We start from the raw sequence: 22,749 nt of genomic DNA on the forward strand, positions 1-22,749 counted from the left end.
CACTCATCCATTTTCCATATAATAACTATTAATATTCTGGTAAGCTAATGTTACATGAAAAAAACATATCCTGAAAATTCACTATTAAATATATCTGCTCCTTGTCTGATTTTTGCAAACAGTTTTTCATGCTTGCATCTTAATACATATTTTGATTAAGATAATCATGATTATCAATGCTCACACTATTCCATTGAGGTGAGTTTTTATATTGTCCTCAAACTTGCTATATTCCAACCTCCATGCCTTGTTGTTTCCATTTCTAATATACAAGTGCAAGCGAATGTCGTGTTTCAGTATGAAATTTCTATGGCAAATAAAAGCTATGTGCAGAGTTAGTTATTGGCAAAGAGGATCATATAAAACCAACCCAACAGTCCCATAGACAGGTTTTTTTTAACAAACATAGAAATAGACTATTCTAGTCTTAAAGCTTAAAATTTGTATTTGTTTTATTTGAGTTCCTTCCTCAAGAACTTATTCTCGGGCCTCTCAAAAAGTGTCAAAGAACAGAAACTCACGAAATCACTGCCTCCAATGAGATGCCAGAACCCGCATTCATCACGATTGCTTCTGGACCCCCACCCTCCCCCAGTTCCTGTTTTCTTTCCCTCTATATAAACCCCTAGTTTTAGTCAGTCAGGGAGATGGATTTGAGGCTGAGCTCCAGTCTCCTGGGTTGCAGCGCCTGATGAAAGCCTCTTCCCTGGCAGTAGTTGCTGCCTCAGTGATTGCCTTTCTGCACAGCAAGCAGGAAGACCTAGACGGAACCCTTGGTGTTTTGGTAGCATGCATGTGCATGAACTGAAGAGAATGATTAATTAACAAAGAGTAGAATGAAGCAGACACGAAAAACATATGGACTCAGAGACGAAACAACAAAGGGAGAAGCCGCAGCACCATAGGTCTTCATGGCTTACCCCATGAAGCCCAGCCACATTCCTGACCATGGAAGTCTGTGACATTTCCCAGAATTATTCAAAGTAACCCTTTGAAACTAACCTAATTTAAATGGGTTCTTGTTCTTTGCAATTTGATGAATTTTGGTAGAACTCTAATAATCTCATTTGACTCTGTGGGCCAGAATTGAGCACAGAAAGATTCAATCTAAGATCAAGGAAATGATTACATAGGTATCTTTGGAAGTATAGCTGAAAACTAATATGGCTTTCTTCCTTAAACCTTTGGATGTGTTTGTTTCTCCTTTCCTATCCTCCTCTAGCTATTATTTCTTGTACTATATGTTTTGACATATTGTTTTTAATCTTGTACCATTCGTGAATTGTTTTCTATCTTAATACTTAATCCTTTTAAAAATGTAATTCAATACCATCTCATTTTACTGCTTAATTCATATTTTGTTTCCTCTACTACTTGTAAGCTTTTTGAGTACAGAGAATATATCACACAATCTTACATGAAATGCTCACTAAAAGCGACTTGAATTAGTATCTTGCAGTAAAGGTCCAGGGAATTTTCCCACCTTACTAAAAATTCCATTTTCTACCTAAAAAATCTGGTAATGATTCTGCCTTCCATTAAATGCTGTGAAATACATGTAGAATGTTATGTGTGAAAAATACTGTCTAGGAAGTTACTGTCATGAGGCAGAACACATATAAAATAAATGATTACATGCCATCATCCTCCTTTGCCCAACTTTTTTGTCGCTGTTCTTGCTTGGTGCAGAAGTATATTCTTCCAAGGTGAAAGGCCTTGAGAAAAGAAAAAAGTTGTATAGGACAAAACTATATTTTAAGGAACTTGACTTCTGTCATCTATTTATTGGAGATAGAGTTGCACTCTGTCACCCAGGCTGGAGTGCAGTGGCATGTTCACTGCAACCTTTTCCTCCCAGGCTCAAGCGACCATCCTATCTCAACCTCCCAAGTAGCTGGGAGAACAGAGTGGCACCCTGCTCAGCTATTTTTTTTAAAACTTTTTTATAGAGATAAGATCTCACTATATTGCCCAGGCTGGTCTTGATCTAATGGCCTCAAGTGATCTTCTCACTTAAGCTTCCCAAAGTGCTGGGATTACAGGCATAAGCCACCTTACCAGATCTGTTTCTGTCATTTAGTATCAGCACCCAAGTAGTATCGGAGGAAAAGGCTTTGTTATGAAGAAAATTCACACCTTTAGTTAGGTTTATGAATTGCAAATCTAACTTGTGTGAAAGTTTTATTAATAACGTAAACAGTTCCAATCTTAAATATTCTCCAAGGACCCTGAAAAAGATGTGGTTCCTATAATAAAGAGGAAGGAAATAAAAAAGTTGAGCCCCCCATCATGAATTCCCATTAATCTTCCTTTCCTCTGTCTACTCCTTTTGCTGTCACAAAGCAATGGCTCTGATACCAGAATGTATTTCTTCTGATGAAAACCTTCCAATGAGATCTTTTGAAACATACACTTACCCTCTATTTAACGCTATGGGGCTTGAGTTTCTGCCGAGCATGTGTTAAACCAAGACGTGGGGCTGAGGAGATACCTGTTTTAGGTACCAAAACTCACTCTTATGTAAAAAACATGCTTATATTTAATACCCAAAGCTATATTTGCGGGTTTCAGCATAATATGTTAGCTTCTTTCCTTCAATACAATGTTTAGACACAATAATAATACAAGCAAATGAATATTCCCATTATAAAGAAATGTTCTGATGGTAATATTAATGAAGAAAGAATTAGAAGATTCAGGAAAAAAGTAAAGAATTGAAGGGGCATTTCACAATTTATCAAGATATGCTTGCTAGCTCAAAAAAAAAAACAAATGAACATACAAAACCTATAGTACGAGAACATATAGTAAGATAAAATAAAGGTGGAAGTTAACTTTACATTTTTATATGTATTTTCATCATACGTATTTTATTTAAAAAGTACTTTTAAGGTAAATGTTTGCATATTAAATTATTTTTCCCATTGGATTCTGTAATAAAATTTGAAATAAATTCCTATGATATAATAAATATCAAGAAGAAATGAACCAACTTTTTAAAACTGCATTTATACTGAAGAATATATTTTTTCCATAAAGCAGTAATAATTATTCTGTAATTTGTCATCAAATGAGACTGTCATATAGAAAGGATTGTTAGTACTTGCCAAATTAATAATAAGTTTAAAAAAATGTCAGCTTAATAAAACTGCCACTTAGAATCTACCTAAACCCACATTGTTTTGATTGTTTATAACTGTTTGTTATACGTTCTTTCATGTTGCAAAAGATGTTGTGTTTTACAAATAAATTAGTGTATTGGGCCCTAAAGCAAAGTGAAATAAGAATGTTAAATAACCACTCTTGAAAATATGAATAAGCAATGGAGAGGTTTGGACCTGAAACCCCAGTGAAAATAACTAAGTCTTCATATAGTTCATGCTATATTACCATAATTTTACAAATCCCTGAACAAGCCAGATTTAGAGATTATAAAATGAAAAGGAAAAAGATTAGACTTCAGTCTTTTGGGGGATCCTCTGATAAGTGAAAAAAAGCATTGGTGCCAGCTTGCAGCAATCCTATTTGGTGTCACATACAGTGTTTCTTATTTCTTTGGGATTTAGTAACCTACATTTGGATATTATACTATTTTGACTGTTCCATAAATTATAAGCCGCTTACATCATCTTTTGTCTTTCATCAAAATCTATTGGATGAAATATTTTTATTTATGATCATCTACTCCTCCTAGAAAGTAAGTTCAATGAGATTAGTTTGTTTTCACGATTTTAATAATCATCAATGTCTAGTTCACAGTTGGTATATAATACATATATTGAATTAATGAATGAATGTTTGAGTTATGTGTATGATTATCTTACTGAGGTCAAAGAGCTAAACTGCAGCCCTGTGAATAGGGATTTTCCCTAAAAGAAATTGTCATTTGTGTCACTTCTGAGGAATTAAATGGGGACTTAAGAAACTGGGCATTAGAAACTTCCTCTTTTCTTTGGAAGTCAGTGATAGATTTTTATTTGCAGGCTGGAGATGTTGATATAGGGGGTGAGTGAGCCACCTGCCTTTAATTAGAAGTAGCCCCAGGTTGAGAAAAAGAAGCAACCATATAAAATTCTCTAAAGTGCATCTGGGGAGGTGCAAGAGTTAACAGGTAACTTAATGACACTGCACTATCCAATGTCCAAATTTGATTACTTTTAAATGAAAAATGTCAAACTGATTTCAGTTGGGCTGTGTGAAATGATAACCATATTACTCCTACCCTTAGGACAACATAATTCATGACAAAACATAATATAAAAATGGTAGTATATCCTTCCCTCAGGAAACCAGAGAGACGGCACCAGCCCTGATCGCTGACAGTGGAGATCAGTACGCATAGAATGTCAGTCTTCGTTGTCAATAGAGGCAATGGAATTCTAGCATAACCTGGAATAGGAGCAGAAGAGTTTGAGGAATGGTTTTTGAACTGAACAAGGCAGAGCATGTGGTGTGGGGCATTCATTTCTGGCAAGATCTGATGAAGGTGATCATAAGATTTAATCTGTTTATACAGACACATACTGTATGTATCTTTATATATAAAAAGATGCATATGTATACATACATATCTATATAAACATATATCTCTTTATATGAATATATATACAGAAATATGTATATTTAGTGTATTAGTTTTACTGGATTGCATACAATGAAATATATTTTTTTCATATTTCTCTCTATATATTTTAAATATATATATATTCATTGTAACAATCCAGTAAAAGTAGTATATCCTAAAACTAGTGATCTATTCAATATCCAAGCATGTATTACTCAGATTTAGATAGCCAAAATCTCTGTTGTGACAATATTCTCACCTAATATTAATCTTTTATTACATGGGTATGATCGCTTGAGATCAATGAGATTATGGATGGCTCGCATTAACTTATCACCTGTCAGAGTAGAAAAAGAATATAGGCTTTGGCTTCAGAAAAAAATCTGCCAAGTTTCAACATCTAAGATGTGGTACAACGAGAAAGATTCTACAATGAAAGCCTTGACATTAGAAACTTCAATTTCTGTCATATTGTGCTAAGGATTTAGGTATTTATATTACCTGCTCATTATTCGGGCTTTTGCTATAGAGGAAGGTAACTATTGAAGGATTTAAGCAGAAAGTGACAGGATCATGTATGCTTTTCAAAAGATCACTTGGGAATCTATACGGAGATCCCTGGAAAGCATTCAGAGGAAGATCGTCATTTATGTAATGATTCATCAGTCTCAATTAGAAACAGTAAGAACCTGAAATAAGGTAGTAGTAGGAGAGACATACAGAAATGTGCACAAGTATGCGTTCTTAGTAAGGTATGGTGGAAGGCATTTATTCACACGTGAGGGTGTGAAAATGGTGCTTGACATAGGAAAAATAAAGAACTCAACCCAAATATTTTACTTAAATTGGAAACCTTGAATGTTAGAGATAATGCCTTGGGCCTATCAAACCATTTTCCTCTTCGGTACACAAGTAGACTGCATTTCCCAGGCTTCTGTGTACTTGTCTGAGGCCACAGGACAGAGTTCTAACCAATATAATTGGCCGGAAGTATGTATTCTACTTTCAGACATGGAAAAACAAAAATAAAAACAAAACAAAAAAACTTCAATGCCATTCTTCATGTTTTCTCTTTTTTCTTGCCTCTACTGGCTGCACTGACAAAATACAGTGAGGAACTCTGAGGCTTTAGTGGGTGGATGGCAGTGGCACTAGATGTGTTCTTGAATAAATGCAGAGAGCTGAGCCCTCCCCTCCACCTTGACCCTAATCCATATGCTCTAAATTGAACTAATGTGTGATGAAAAAAGTAGCACTTTTTAACATGGAAGCTCCCAAGATTTCACTGTGTGTTTTATACAATAGCTCACCTCCCAGTCTAAAATCTGTAAGTGTTCTATAAATTATCCAGTAATGAGAAATTTGATATGATGCTTAGGACAATGCTGCATATTATTATGTTGTTGTTTTGTTCTAGGTTTTTTGTTTTGAGACAGGGTTTTGCTCTGCCATCCAGGCTGGGGTGCAGTGGCATGATGAGAGCTCACTGCAACTACCTCCTGGGTTCAAGCAATCCTCCCTCCTCAGCCCCCAGAGTAGCTGGGACTACAGGTGCGCACTACCATGCCAGGCCAATTTTTTAAATTTACAGTAGAGACGGGGTTCTTCCATGTTGCCCAGGTTGGTCTTGAACTCATGAGCTCAAGTGATCCCCCCGCCTCAGCCTCCCAAACTGCTGTGATTACAGGTGAGAGCCATCATGGCCAGCCATATTTATAATGTGTTGTCAATTTTAGTGCTTAATATGAATAGTTCTATGGTGTGATCATAATTTTTCTTAATATTTGTGTTGTACTTGTAAAATTCTAAGTTAAAAGTGTTTTCTTATATAGTTTAGGAAGAATATTTAAATTACATAAGTCCAGCTGAGAACTGTGATCAGAATTCTGGGGGTTGGAGTGGGCAGAGCAGCTAAACAGCAGGTTACTTGCCAGCTGGTTACATTATTGTATTATATTAAGCCACCTAGAGACAGTTACTATTCTTTAAGGTATTTTTGTAGCGTATGTCATTATGTGTGTTGCTGATTTGATCATTAATTCTTCAATTATTTGAGATTTGATATGTAAAAATACGTTTATTATTAGACCTTAAATAATATTCCATAATATCTTTTTGTGTATGTTGGTAATGGAGTTCATTTGTTTGCTTTGTACAATGTAAAATCTTCAATAGATCTTAAGGTGAAGGCTGTTTTATTTTCATAGATTCAATGTCTTTAAGACTCATCCTAATTGCTATATTGAATCCATGAAAATTATTGATTTGAGGCCCTTTTCACTAAGAATTTTAAAATATTAGGCAAGAAGGCAAAATTTTAACTGTTTGTTAAAATATCCTAATCTGCATTACATATCTTTTCAATTAACAACCCAATATTTTGAAGTCTTGTTTTTTTATGAAGTATTCTAAAAAGCAAGATTCAGTCTTAAATGTTCTACCTTAAAGAGAACACGCAAATATAATTGGCAGATAGTAATCTTTTTTTTCCAATGTAAAATGGATTGACACTGGTGTAGTAATAATTCAGTACATCCCACTTAAGCTAAAATTTACTTCATTAGATTTTCACAGTTCTTATCCTGCAAAAGGCATAAGTTGTAAGCTTTATGATCATTGCTAAGTGCCTATTTATTTCAAGAAAATAGTCTAACCCTATTTTATAAAAATTTTATAAAATATGGGTACCCTATTAAGAAAGAATTATTTTAATGACATATTTAAAGCACTACTAAAATAGAACTCAATTTTTAAACTGCTTCTGCTTAAAGAACACTTAACACTTGAACATTTACCTTATTAAATTAAATTTAAAATTCATGTTACAGTCCAAAAGTTCCTTTCCTTAGAACATCTATTAAGCATTTATTGAAGACAGTGAGTTAATTTAAGGTTTTAATAGATCACTTCATCAAGAAATATACTATTTATATAAATCACTTAAATTTTGATAAGTCCTGAAAAGCTTAATTCCAATACATACCTTATCATTTAGAGACAGAGATACTAGACATTAATATAAATTGTATCCCACAATAAAAAAAGAAAACTCTGTAGTTAAAATTCTGGAAGGAATGTCATAAAAATTGACTTATCATAGGGTTCTACAAGGCTCCTTTCATAAAGGAACTCTGTAAGCTAAGCCAATTTTTATTCTGATTGGCATGACTTACATTAGTCAAAAGGACCTGCATGGCCAAAAGCCTCTTTTTGAAAGTTCATAAAAATGCAGCCAAAGTTAATAATGCCTGGAAAATTAAGACAATGAGAAATAGAAATAACGGGTAGATTTAGTACAGCATTCCCATACTAAAATGTAAAATATTTTACAGTTTTTGCAGAAGCTCAAAATTGGCACTGTTGAGCCCAGAGACTGCCTTTATTGGATATTTTAGGTTTCAATTCTCTAGTGATTAGCATATTTGGAATAGACAGATATTTCACATTAACTCATTTTTCCCTAAGTTTCACATTGCAGTGACAATAAAAATTCAATTTTTATACTCAAAATTATTATTGAATGAATCAACATTGGAATAGCGTTGATTAACTACCTAATGATAGTTTAACTATTTTCATTAAATTCAGGGGAAAATAGCTTTTACATCACAACTAAGTCACACTTAAATATTTTCTTTAACCAGTATTTTTCTTATGTATTTGTAGCTTGAAATTAGTAATTTTCTCCATGTTATAGAAACTAATCTAAACCTAATGAATCAAAGTTAAGAAAAATTTAGTATTTAAGCTCATGAAAGTAATGCATTTAAAGGCCGTTCGAAAGTGTCTTAGTGGAAGTGGTTGCAATAAGTTCTATTGAAAATAATGATATAGAGATAGCAGCTTTATAAACTAAGCTGTTTTCTTCACAGCAAAATTTAATAAGAGAGTTGTAATAACCATCTCCACCTCCTTCTTCCCTCCCAGTTTTTTTGTACTCACTCTACCTGACATCACCTATCCATTACTGCCGTGATTTTACTCTTCTCAAGCTCACCAGTGACCTTTGTTTTTCCAAATGCAATGGCCACACCTTACACCCTATTTTACTTGTCCTCTTAGCAGCATCCAACATGATTGACAGTTTTGGCTATTAACCATCCTCTGCTCTTCTATGATACCACTTCTAAATTTTTTTCACACTGCTTGCCTTTTCCTCCTCTGTTGGACGTATAAGTATGGTATGTCCCAGAGTTCTACTTTGGGCTCTCTTTGCCTGTTGATGTTTTTTCTTTCTTTTTTTTTTTTTATCCCACAGAATCTCATATGTTTTGGGATCTTTAGGTTTAAATATTTACTCTAAATTTGTAAGTCCAGCCCTGACCAGTCACTCAAATTCCAGAATTATATTGCCTTAAATTTAGCAAGCATGAGTGAACACATCTCTTGATTCTTTCTTACACTTGTGCCTCATCTGTACTTTTGCATCTCCATCACAAGCACAGTTATTAATATGTACCCAGTTACTCGAACTAACAGCTTAAGGTTATACTTACTGCCTAGATTTCCATGATATTTAATACCTAGCTCTTCAAGATGTCTTGATAATTTTAAACCCAAAACACATTTCAAATCTTTCACTTGTCTATACTTACTTTAATAATAAAAATAATATAAATATTATCTCTAGTCTCCTAAAACCTCTGAAGTCTTCTAATTGGTTTTCCTGTTTCTATTCTTTCCTTGGTATCCATCCCCCTAAAACATCCTAAGTCATGGCTAAAAGGTCTAATTAGGTCATCTGCATTTCTTCTTTAAAATCCTTCTATGTCTTCCCATTTATACTTAAAATAAAAGCAACGTTCCATACCCTATAAGGTCCCACCTTACAAGGTCCTGTGCGACCTGGCTCCTGCTCTCCTGTCGGACTTTCCTCATGTACCCCATTACACACGTCTTTCACCCACACTGGACTTATTTCTGTTTTTCAAATATGTCAAAACTTCTTTTGGGGTTGGAGGTCATGACACTATCTATGGAGCTAGTGAGTGCCAGGAGCACTCTGACCCCAGGTTATGACAGCACAAATTTTTTAGCATTAATTCTCATTCACTGACGACCCAATTGGCCTTTTTATCAACATTTATCATATTTTTCTTATTGCTGTTAATTACCTTCCATTTTCTCCCAATATCTGCATGTTTATTGTTCTATATGTCTATAATTCCATACTTTGGAAAAATATCTGGACCACAATAGGTTTGCAAAACAAAGTTTGTTGAATAAAAGAACAAATGAATGAATATTATATAATGGGGAGCATGAAGTCAAGGAAGGTTTTCTGTGTTCTGCAGTAACATTTAAGACAGGAGATACTTGAACATGTTTATGTAATCAAGGGGTAGTGAACAGTGAGAAGTTGGAGATTCCATTATAGAAATTGCAATGATACCTGATAGAGCGTCAAGGTAGTAAAGAGACATTCAATGCTTAACACTGGAAAGAACAGTAAACATTGTGCCTAAGAAAGGGGTTGATAAGGAAGAGTTTAAGTACAGAGGAGTACATAGCTGTCAATATTGGGATCAGAGCAAATTTCTGGCAGGATTAGCTCTCATGGGTAAGATCACCATCAGCTAGTGCCAGAAGCGAGCTCCCTTCACTTTTCCTTTGGCAGTTATTTCGGAAGAAGAGAAAAGATTGCATCAAATGACTGTCTGCTCTGACAGACATTGTACTTATCTTTTGCAGTAGTCCCTTTAAAGATATAATTAAGTATACTAGGTGGAATCTCTATTATGATTTCAACCAGGTGGACATACTAGAAACATTTAACTTTCTGCCATTATATTTATGCTACAGTTTCTTCTTCTTATATACTTATTACTGTCATCCACAGTATCTTCTAAGCTTTTCTGGTTATTGTTTCACACACACACACACACACACACACACACACACTTGAATCTATCTACCTGTGATTCATTTTGATTCTCCCAGTTGCTTCATTATATTAAATGGTATCTTCAAATGAGGCAGTTCATATGCTCACTTGAAAACATGTGACATTTTTCTTCTCTGAATCCATTATTTACAATTCAGAGTACTATGATAAACAGAGCAAAATCTCTCCACTGTGTAGATTCCATTAAACAAATGGTAGCAATAACAGCAGAAATTCATAAATAATTAGCAAGTAGTAGGCCAAACAGAAATCATCCACTGTGAAATGACTGAAGAAAATCAATGGGAGGGCTACTGAGACTGTGCAGAATCAATCGCAGTAATGTGCCATGCGATGGTATGGCCTTTCAGTCATAGCTGCTTTAATAATCATTTGCATTTAAGATGGCACAAAATTCAATGCATGAACTTGTTTTTCTTAGCTGATAAGCCCCACTCAACCATTCTTTATTTTTCAATACACTTAGAAACCCAAGCATTGGTCATTAACTGAAATAAAGAAGGGCTTTAAAAGGTTTTCAATGTTATTCATCCTTATGCATCTCCATGTCTTGTGTTGAATTCATTCTTGCCTACATTTACTTCTGGACCTTGTATTTAGCTCGCAAACCTTCATATTTAAAAATGATGTGACTATTAATGATGTCTACCTAAAAGCTGTTTCTGAGGAGCCTAAAACAAATAAAAGCAATAACTACTTATAGCTCCAAGTGAATGGATAATCAAACTGCAATAATCAATATACCACTTTCTGTCTGGCTTTTCTGATATGCTCTCAGTGAAAGGACTTTAGAAGGAGTTGGCCTCACCACAGTTCTAGGAGACCAGATAGAAGTCTAATGTGACTTTAGAAAAATAAATGACAAACTTCCTATTCTTTTGATTATGCATAGAAATATGAGTGCAAAAATCAGTAGCAGTTGGCCTTTCGTATCCATGGGTTAAGCATCCATCAATTCAACCAAACATATATTGAAAATATTTGGAAAAATATTCTGTCTGTACTGAACATAGATAGACTTTTTTTCCTTACCATTACTCTCTATACAGTGCAGGATAACAACTGTTTACATAGCATTTACATTGTGTTAGGTATTATAAGTCATCTAGAAATGAACAAAGAAAGTGGTTTCTTGAGATGAAACCATTCCTGATGAAGAGGCTGTGAACATTGCTGAAATGACAACAAATGATTTAGAATATTCGATAAACGTAGGAGAGATGTGGTTTGAAAGGATTCAAAATTTTGAAACAAATTCTGCTATGGTAAAAATAAAGCAAACAGCATCGCATGCTACAGAGAAATCTTTCATGAAAGGAAGCATCAATTGATGTGGCAAACTTAATCATTGTCTCATTTTAGTAAATTGTTACAGCAACCCCAATTCACGTCAACCACCACTCTGATCAGTAGGCAGCTATCAACATTGAGGCAAGACTCTCAAGCATCAAAAAGATTACAACTCGCTGAAGGCTCAGATGATTGCTGGCAATTTTTAACAATAAATTATTTTTAAAATTAAGATACATACACATTTTATTAGACAAAATGGTATTGCACATTTGACTATAGTATAATCTAAACATTACTTTCACACGCATGGAAAACAACTTGTGTGATGTAATTGACACAGCTGCCTTGTAAAATATTAATTCAAATGAAATAATTAATTTGTTGAGTACAATGAGTAAGTATTGCTACTATAATACAAAAGCTTTTGTTGAAATGTGGTTGGTTGATTTCCATGTTCCTTGATGTCTTTTTTTTTAAACTAATTTAAATGTCTTACATTTGTTATGTTAAACAGAGTAATTTAAAATTCACTAAAATAGTTATTTAGAAGACCTAGAAATTTTGCTTCTAAAATAATTATTAAAAGTTTGCTTCCACATATTTGAAAGACGGAGATCAGAAATACTGTGTATTTAGTTACAAAATCAAATACTCAAATATTTGATGGAAACGTTTCTAAATATTCATTAAAAATTATCATTACTTTTACAAGCTACATACAAAAAGGAGGTACTTGTCAAATATCAAAGAGCATTTTTGCTATAAAAGGATAGATGAAGTAACTATGTTCTAAAATGTTAAGCTAAATAGCATATGACTGAGAAACTACTGTCAGCTCAGAAAATGTCAGCAAATTTGGAACACTTGCTTATTGTTGTTGTTTTTAAAAAAGGTGTTACATTTGTTTGTGTTTAGCAACACATGAGTTCCAGAAGGTCAATAGTGAATATCTGAGTACAACAGATTTTCACAAAAATTCTGAGCATTATTACAAACTGTTAGTAAATTTCTTTTACAATCATCAGGGAAATCTTGTTTTAATTACGTTAACTGTATCAATAACATCCTATATCGCTTTTCTGCATTTTCTGCCACAAATTGTTGTCGTAATCATTTGCCAATGAATGTTGTAATAGAAGAGATTCATTCTTGCACAGTCTAATTTTCAGCGATTATATTTGCATTGTTTTTCATAAAACATTATTTTTACCAAAGACATTTATTTTTTGAAAAACGTATTTTCTGTTATGCTTCCTTTATTGGCTCAGGAAAAAAAATTGTACATACATTTCAATATTTTAAAACAAAATTTAGCAAATAAGTTGAGATGTGTTAGAAACATCTTTTTTTTTAACTTTTTTTTTAAACTTTAAGTTCCAGGGTACATGTGCACAATGTGCAGGTTTGTTACATATGTATACATGTGCCATGTTGGTGTACTGCACCCATTAACTCATCACTTACATTAAGTATATCTCCTAATGATATCCCTTCCCCCTCCCCCTACCCCACAACAGGTCCCGGTGTGTGATGTTCCCCTTCCTGTGTCCAAGTGTTCTCATCGTTCAATTCCCACTTATGAGTGAGAACATGTGGTGTCTGGTTTTTTGTTCTTGCAATAGTTTGCTGAGAGTGATGGTTTCCAGCTTTATCCATGTCCCTACAAAGGAAATGAACTCATCCTTTTTTATGGCTACAAAGGAAATGAACTCATCCTTTTTTATGGCTGCATAGTATTCCGTGGTATATATGTGCCACATTTTCTTAATCTAGTCTATTATTGATGGACATTTGGGTTGGTTCCAAGTCTTTGCTATTGTGAATAGTGCCACAATAAACATATGTGTGCATGTGTCTTCATAGCAGCATGACTTATAATCATTTGGGTATATACCCAGTAATGGGATGGCTGGGTCAAATGGTATTTCTAGTTCGAGATCCTTGAGGAATCGCCACACTGTCTTCCACAATGGTTGAACTAGTTTAGAGTCCCACCAACAGTGTAAAAGTGTTCCTATTTCTTACATTGTCTCCAGAACCTGTTGTTTCCTGACTTTTTAATGATCGCCATTCTAACTGGTGTGAGATGGTATCTCACTGTGGTTTTGATTTGCATTTCTGTGATGATGAGCATTTTTTCATGTATCTGTTGGCCACATAAATGTCTTCTTTTGAGGAGTGTCTGTTCATATCCTTCACCCACTTTTTGATGGGAATGTTTGTTCTTTTCTTGTAAATTTGTTTGAGCTCTTTGTAGATTCTGGATATTAGCCCTGTGTCAGATGAGTAGATTGCAAAAATTTTCTCCCATTCTGTAGGTTGCCTGTTCACTCTGATGGTAGTTTCTTTTGCTGTGCAGAAGCTCTTTAGTTTAATTAGATCCCATTTGTCAATTTTGGCTTTTGTTGCCATTGCTTTTGGTGTTTTAGACATGAAGTCCTTGCCCACGCCTATGTCCTGAATGGTATTGCCTAGGTTTTCTTCTAGGGTTTTTATGGTTTTAGGTCTAACATTTAAGTCTTTAATCCATCTTGAGTTAATTTTTCTATAAGGTGTAAGGAAGGGGATCCAGTTTTAGCTTTCTACATATGGCTAGCCAGTTTTCCCAGCACCATTTATTACATAGGGAATCCTTTCCCCATTTCTAGTTTTTGTCAGGTTTGTCCAAGATCAGATGGTTGTAGATGTGTGGTATTATTTCTGAGGGCTCTGTTCTGTTCCATTGGTCTATATCTCCATTTTGGTACCAGTACCATGCTGTTTTGGTTACTGTAGCCTTGTAGTATAGTTTGAAGTCAGGTAGCGTGATGCCTCCAGCTTTGTTCTTTTGGCTTAGGATTGACTTTGCAATGCGGGCTCTTTTTTGGTTCCACATGAACTTTAAAGTAATTTTTTCCAATTCTGTGAAGAAAGTCATTGGTAGCTTGTTGGGGATGGCATTGAATCTATAAATTACCTTGGGCAGTATGGCCATTTTCACGCTATTGATTCTTCCTATCCATGAGCATGGAATGTTCTTCCATTTCTTTGTGTCCTCTTTTATTTCGTTGAGCAGTGGTTTGTAGTTCTCCTTGAAGAGGTCCTTCACATCCCTTGTAAGTTGGATTCCTAGGTATTTTATTCTCTTTGAAGCAATTGTGAATGGGAGTTCACTCATAATTTGGCTGTTCCTCTTTTATTTGTGTATAAGAATGCTTGTGATTTTTGCACATTGATTTTATATCCCAAGACTTTGCTGAAGTTGCTTATCAGCTTAAGGAGATTTTGGGCTGAGACGATAGGGTTTTCTAAATACACAATCATGTCATCTGCAAACAGGGACAATTTGACTTCTTCTTTTCCTAATTGAATATCCTTTATTTCTTTCTCCTGCCTGATTGTCCTGGCCAGAACTTCCAACACTACGTTGAATAGGAGTGGTGAGAGAGGGCATCCCTGTCTTGTGCCAGTTTTCAAAGGGAATGCTTCCAGTTTTGGCCCATTCAGTATGATGTTGGCTGTGGGTTTGTCATAAATAGCTCTTATTATTTTGAGATATGTCCCATCAGTACCTAATTTATTGAGAGGTTTTAGCATGAAGGGCTGTTGAATTTTGTCAAAGGCCTTTTCTGCATCTATTGAGATAATCATGTGGTTTTTGTCGTTGGTTCTGTTTATATGCTGGGTTACGTTTATTGATTTGCGTATGTTAAACCAGGCTTGCATCCCAGGGATGAAGCCCACTTGATCATGTTGGATAAGCTTTTTGATGTGCTACTGGATTCGGTTTGCCAGTATCTTTTTTTTTTTTTTTTTTTTTTTTTGTTTTTTTTCTGATTTTTTTTTTTTTTTTTTTTTTTATACTTTAGGGTTTTAGGGTATCTTATTGAGGATTTTTACATCAATGTTCATCAGGGATATTGGTCTAAAGTTCTCTTTTTTTTGTTTTGTCTCTGCCAGGCTTTGGTATCAGGATGATGCTGACCACATAAAATGAGTTTGGGAGGATTCCCTCTTTTTCTATTAATAGGAATAGTTTCAGAAGGAATGGTACCAGCTCCTCCTTGTACCTCTGGTAGAATTTGGCTGTGAATAAGTCTGGTCCTGGACTTTTTTTTGGTTGGTATGCTATGAATTATTGCCTCAATTTCAGAGCCTGTTATTGGTCTATTCAGGGATTCAACTTCTTCCTGGTTTAGTCTTGGGAGGGTGTATGTATCCAGGAATTTATCCATTTCTTCTGGATTTTCTAGTTTATTTGCATAGAGGTGTTTATAGTATTCTCTGATGGTGGTTTGTATTTCTGTTGGATTGGTGGTGATAACCCCTTTATCAATTTTTTCTTGCGTCTATTTGATTCTTCTCTCTTTTCTTCTTTATTAGTCTTGCTAGCGGTCTATCAATTTTGTTGATCTTTTCAAAAAACCAGCTCCTAGATTCGTGGATTTTTTGAAGGGTTTTTTTGTGTCTCTATTTCCTTCAGTTCTGCTCTGATCTTAGTTATTTCTTGCCTTCTGCTAGCTTTTGAATGTGTTTGCTCTTGCTTCTCCAGTTCTTTTAATTGTGATGTTAGGGTGTCAATTTTAGATCTTTCCTGCTTTCTCTTGTGGGCATTTAGTGCTATAAATTTCCCTCTACACACTGCTTTGAATGTGTCCCAGAGATTCTGGTATGTTGTGTCTTTGTTCTCATTGGTTTCAAAGAACATCTTTATTTCTGCCTTCATTTCGTTATGTACCCAATAGTCATTCAGGAGCAGGTTGTTCAGTTTCCATGTAGTTGAGTGGTTATGAGTGAGTTTCTTAATTCTGAGTTCTTGTTTGATTGCACTGTGGTCTGAGAGACAGTTTGTTATAATTTCTGTTCTTTTACATTTGCTGAGGAGTGCTTTACTTCCAACTATGTGGTAAATTTTGGAGTAAGTGCGGTGTGGTGCTGAGAAGAATGTATATTCTGTTGATTTGGGGTGGAGAGTTCTGTAGATGCCTATTAGGTCCGCTTGGTGCAGAGCTGAGTTCAATTCCTGGATATCCTTGTTAACTTTCTGTCTCATTGATCTGTCTAATGTTGACAGTGGGGTGTTAAAGTCTCCCATTATTATTGTGTGGGTGTCTAAGTCTCTTTGTAGATCTCTAAGGACTTGCTTTATGAATCTGGGTGCTCCTGTATTGGGTGCATATATATTTAGGATATTTAGCTCTTCTTGTTGAATTGATCCATTTACCAGTATGTAATGGCCTTCTTTGTCTCTTTTGATCTTTGTTGGTTTAAAGTTTGTTTTATCAGAGACTAGGATTGCAACCACTGCCTTTTTTTGTTTTCCATTTGCTTGGTAGATCTTCCTCCATCCCTTTATTCTGAGCCTATGTGTGTCTCTACACATGAGATGGGTTTCCTGAATACAGTACACTGATGGGTCTTGACTCTTTATCCAATTTGCCAGTCTGTGTCTTTTAATTGAAGCATTTAGCCCATTTACATTTAAGGTTAATATTGTTATGTGTGAATTTGATCCTGTCATTATGACGTTAGCTGGTTATTTTGCTCGTTAGTTGATGCGGTTTCTTCCTAGCATTGAAGGTCTTTACAATTTGGCATGTTTTTGCAGTGGCTGGTACTGGTTGTTCCTTTCCATGTTTAGTGCTTCCTTTAGGAGCTCTTGTAGGGCAGGCCTGGTGGTGATAAAATCTCTCAGCATTTCTTGTCTGTAAAGGATTTTGTTTCTCTTTCACTTATGAAGCTTAGTTTGGCTGGATATGAAATTCTGGATTGAAAATTCTTTTCTTTTAGAATTTTGAATATTGGCCTCCACTCTCTTCTGGCTTGTACAGTTTCTGCCGAGAGATCCGCGGTTTGTCTGATGGGCTTCCCTTTGTGGGTAACCCGACCTTTCTCTCTGGCTGCCCTTAAGATTTTTTCCTTCATTTCAACTTTGGTGAATCTGACAATTATGTGTATTGGAGTTGCTTTTCTTGAGGAGTATCTTTTGTGGCATTTTCTGTATTTCCTGAATGTGAAAAATACTTGTATTTTTTAAATTTAACTTCACAGGTATAAATATTTTTATAGTTTAATAAAAAACAACAATATGGACTCATCTATTTCATGCCAATGTTAATTTCCAAATTACTAATATTTTAACTATTGCTATATGAATTATTTTCTTGTGTAGATCTCAGTATGTTCTCCCACAGTACTCAGTGCATAATTTAAAAAATTATAATTAATGTACATTTAAAAGTAGAAAAAAATTAGCTGTACCTAACAAAATGGTACTATTAGGTGAGCTTTAGTAACCCATGTGTGCAATTAAATACCAAGCAAGGATCTCAGGGATCTATAAGCTACCAGCAAGGTCATGGCACGAAGTTAATAGTTATATGAAAATACAGAATATATGATTTAATAGTATTATCACACTAGAAAAAGTCTAATGCTACTTTCAGACTCTAAGTGCTTCTTGTCTGATTTTTATATTCATGAAAAGAAATGTGAACAGTTGGTAGTTATTGGTAATATTTCAAGTTGAATTATTTAATTAGAAATTTCTTTCTCACTTTATTTTCATGTTTTAAAACAACTTAATTTAGTCTTCTGGGTTTGAGGGTAGTGTTGTGAATTATGATTTCCTCAGTATTGAACACAAAAAAACAATAATTGTCTTGAGGTCTGTAAGTGTCATCCATAAGCCAGGATTTCCATTTTTGGTGGTTAATAAAATATTACACAGTGTCTTATTGATTGGGTTCATTGATTCAATTCATTTTAAATAAATTAGTCCTTTTATCTGCTTTAGAAATTTATGTTCATATTATGAGGGTATGTAAAAGAAATGTATCTAGTGCTTGAAAAACAAGCTAGTAAAATTCTATGGTGTATTCTCAGTTGTATGTACATAGGTCAAACAAAAATGCCACCTTCCCAAACATTTAACTGGGTCCAGAACTTCATACCACACTGGTGTCAAGCTTCATGTTTTATCCTGTATAAAAACCAAAAACCTCTGGAACTAGATGAAAGAAACACATTAAGGTCCACACCATCTTCAATCTTCCAGGTATCTTTACTCCCTTTCTTGGATTCTCAAAAAAAAATGCTGCTCCCATTTTCGTACAGTCAGTTATGTTTCTGTATATCAACTATTTGGTTATAAATTCTTTGGGGGTAAGGATCATGTGTTCATTTACTTATTCTTAGTACTAAGCCTAGTGGTGCCTGACACAGAGGAAACACTCAATACATGTTATGAGTTTTAGTGAATTAAAACAAAATCTCATTTTTCTGCAAATATGTCATCTATTTTTTATTCTCTTTACTGGTTTTACCTTGACTACTCTTTTGAGCTTATATTGTATACTTATCCTGCAGGTTCTTCAGTTTTCTCTAACTTTCACCATTTTTTGCTTACTAATTTTTCAACAAATGTGTTCTGTTGTCTCCCTGCATTTCTGTGTAGTCTACCAGTCATGATGAGTGAGGGAGTCATGACAGTCATTGAGGATGCATGAAATATGTGGTTACCAGAACCTTTTTTTTCAGGTTGCTGTCACAGAGAAGAGTCACACTTTGTCACAAAAGAACTCTTGGATCATTTATTGGAGAAGGGTGAATGGGTCTTATGGATTATTTGTCTGACTCGCTAGGTGATTCTGTCCTAGTTTTATTCAAAAGTAGTCCAGAACTGAGTTTAGACATTCCATCCCTCACAAAGCATCTGGCTCATTTCTCTTGAAGGCCATATAGCACTGTGGCGAATGGGCAGGCTCTGGATTGGGCAAATAGAGGCCCGAATCTCTGCTTGCCACTATTACCTTTGTCATCTGGAGCATCTATTTGCCTTGATGTGCCTCCAGTTACACATCTATGAAAGAGAGATAATATAGTGCCCACCCCGTACATTTAAAAGGCACATACAACAATACCTGGGGCCAAAGTAAGCGTGGAAAAAGTGGTAGTTCTTTCTACTGATTTCTTTGTTCCCAACTTTCTGGGCTTGTACACAGAGCCTGAAACAAGGACTTCTAAATTTCCCTGGACTCTTTCTGATAAATATTCAGCGTTCTCTAGAATAGCACGCCAAGTAATTTTGCTGTTGGGATCGCCATAGTATATCTCTTAATTCTTAGTCTTCCAGCTTGGAATGTTATCCCTGACATGAAAACAGCAACACTGAATTTGAGAGAAAATATATTAAAATAGTGTGTGCTTTACATTGGAGCAGACACTGACAGGTGACAAATCAATGTGACCTGGGTGTGTGTGTGGAGGGGGGGCGGGGACAAGAAGAACCTTCAGTAAAAATCATGCCCCTTCTTGTTTAGTTTTTCTATATATTTTTTTAGCCTTACTCCCTTTCTTTTTACTGATTCATCTGAGTAAATTACTAAATTCCTAGTTGATCTATATTCAAAGGCCATTTCTTTTAAGACAAGTTGAGCAGCTTTAATCTGAAGATCTGAAGTTCAAAATGTTCAAAATCTGAAACTTTTTGAGTGCCAACATGATGCCACCAGTAGAAAATTCCACACTGACTTCATGTGATGAGTCATAGTCAAAATGCAGTCAAAATATTGTTTCATGAACAAAATTACTATAAATATGGTATAAAATTACCTTCAGGCTATGTGTATAGGTGTATACAAAACATAAATATTGTGTTTAGACTTGGATTCCATCCCTAAGATATCTCTTTATGCATATGCACACATTCCCAAACCCCCCAAAAACCTGAAGTCTGAGACCCTTCTTATCCCAAGCATTTCAAATAAGAGATAACTCAACCTGTAAAGCCATTTATTGAGATTCTCTCAGCCTGAAGTGGAAAGGAAAGGAAAAAGGAAAGGAAAGGAAAGGAAAGGAAAGGAAAGGAAAGGGAATGAGAGAGAGAGAGAAAGAAAGATGTCTTATATGCCTTAATTAAAAAAAAAAAAAACACAGAAAAAAGCTTTAGGTTTTTAACTAGGACGTGGAAAAATACACAGGAACAGAAGTTTATTTAGTTCCACAACGATGACAGCAGTCCAAGTGAATTAATTCATACTACTTTCAATGTTCATTATTATAAATTCACTTTTCACCTCAACATTGGACAAAAAAGGACTGCATGTTCTCCTATGTTTAACAGACCCCTAAGCACACTGCCGATGATTCCTAAAACATTACTTCTAGGTCCAATATGGAAAAAGCCATGTTCCCGCTGATTTTCACTACAGGAAAAGGTGGCCTGTTGATTCCCGCCCTTCTCCTAGAAGAACAATATTCAAGTGCGGACAATACATCTTCCCATCCCTCTGAGTGTAACATGGCCTTCCGCCGGTGACCTTTCCAATACACCAGCACAAAGGTACACCTGTGACCCTGCTGCTCGGCTGAGCATCACATCTGCATGGAGGACAGTTGCCAGGATGTAGCACTGTGGCTTTTAGCCAGGAACTCCGTGACAACATCGCATCATGTGCTGGCCCCATTTAATTTATGAGCAAAACCAAAGCCCAGAAGACTTTAATGACAGGAAGGAGGACTGAAGCTACTCATATTACTAGTGATCTGAGCAAAATGAACCTTGCAGAGCCAGAAGCAATAAAGCCAATTGGCTAAACTCCACAGAAAACTGATTCTAAGCATGTTAACTGAGCATAAATTAATGTGAAGGCAGTAATGATCCATGTGAATTTCAGATGATTGACTATATCATTAATCTCCAAAGCATGAATAATGTGAACCCCTCCCTTCTCTTCTAAATGAACACTGAAAATACAGAAGAGCTAACTAGATATTGGCACAAGGAAAATGAAGAAATAGGTGAAAAAGTAACAGATCAACATCTGGGTTACTACAGTTCAGATGATCATTATGTTGATAACTTTCTGAAAAAGGCTACGGTGTTCATACACTTGATGGAGCATTTATAGTAAAGCTGTTTCTTATATATAATATTTTTTATTGTCTTAATTGTAAGGTATATTTTATGTATTGAAACATTCACACATATTATCCTTAAAATCTTATTTATTTGTTGCTTTTTGGATTCTCATTTTAAGTGCAGTGGTATTAACTGTTCGTTCTGTAGCTTCTTGCCACTTGTCACTACTTAAGTGGACTTAAAAATAGTAAAAAAAAATGTGTTACCATGCACGCGCACGCACACACACAATATACAAAATAAAAAAAATACTAGGATCAATCATGAAGTGTTGCCAGGGCAGAATCGGGGAGAAAATTTAGTTAATATAAGATAAATGGGTTGGATTGGCAAAAATCATCAATATCTCATTGATGCACGCTTTGCTATTGAAAACAGGATAAACTTGCTGGTCTTAGAGAAGGTCAGGAGCTATTCTACTTCTTTCCCACTGATTGATTCTAGCCCAGACACCCAAGGTACAAAGCAACTAGAAATTGGGACACCCAGAACTTCACCACAGGGACGTTCTATTTTGAGACCATTTGCCGCCCACTTCTCCAGCCTGCACTCCACCTCTTTCGCCATATAACAAGCAGAACCTAGTGAGACGGAAAATGATCACAGGTAAAGTGCTGCATGAGATGATGAAGTCAGGAAGGGTCTAGGAGTCACACAGGTTGATGATTGCAGTTTCTCCCTTACTCGATGGAAAATGTCAAATAGCTAAGTATCAGAAGCAGCAGAAAATTATAGCCCTGCCAACAAAACGACTTTACAAGAGAATTTGCACTTCTTAAGGTTAAAAGGAAAAACCTACAAAGAACCATGGGGTTTGTGGGAAAAATATGAGAGCACAAAGTAAGTGAAACAACATCCAATAATGGTCACAGAAATCATATGCCCTTGAACAACAGAGATATCATTTAATCAGCTGGCATTTTTTGTAGGCTAAATGACAGCTGATTTCTCTGAAATAAATGCAAAAATCAATTAGCAAAGAAGATCCCCAAATGAAAAACTAACATAAAGTAATTACAAGTATGACTGTCAAGAAATATTTCTGGAGAAAGACAAAAATGGGAAAAGAAAGCGTAATTAAAATAT

At 35.2% G+C, this 22,749-nt stretch overlaps 1 protein-coding gene across 2 annotated transcripts in view; it reads right to left on the reverse strand.

Moving 5' to 3' along the window:
- The window catches only part of GPC5 (glypican 5), a 1,476,320-nt gene that overhangs the window by 342,187 nt on the left and 1,111,384 nt on the right, over window positions 1-22,749 (reverse strand). The gene's annotated exons all lie outside the window — the stretch shown is intronic.

This window comes from Symphalangus syndactylus, chromosome 15 (assembly GCF_028878055.3).
Source record: "Symphalangus syndactylus isolate Jambi chromosome 15, NHGRI_mSymSyn1-v2.1_pri, whole genome shotgun sequence".
NCBI lineage: Eukaryota > Metazoa > Chordata > Mammalia > Primates > Hylobatidae > Symphalangus > Symphalangus syndactylus.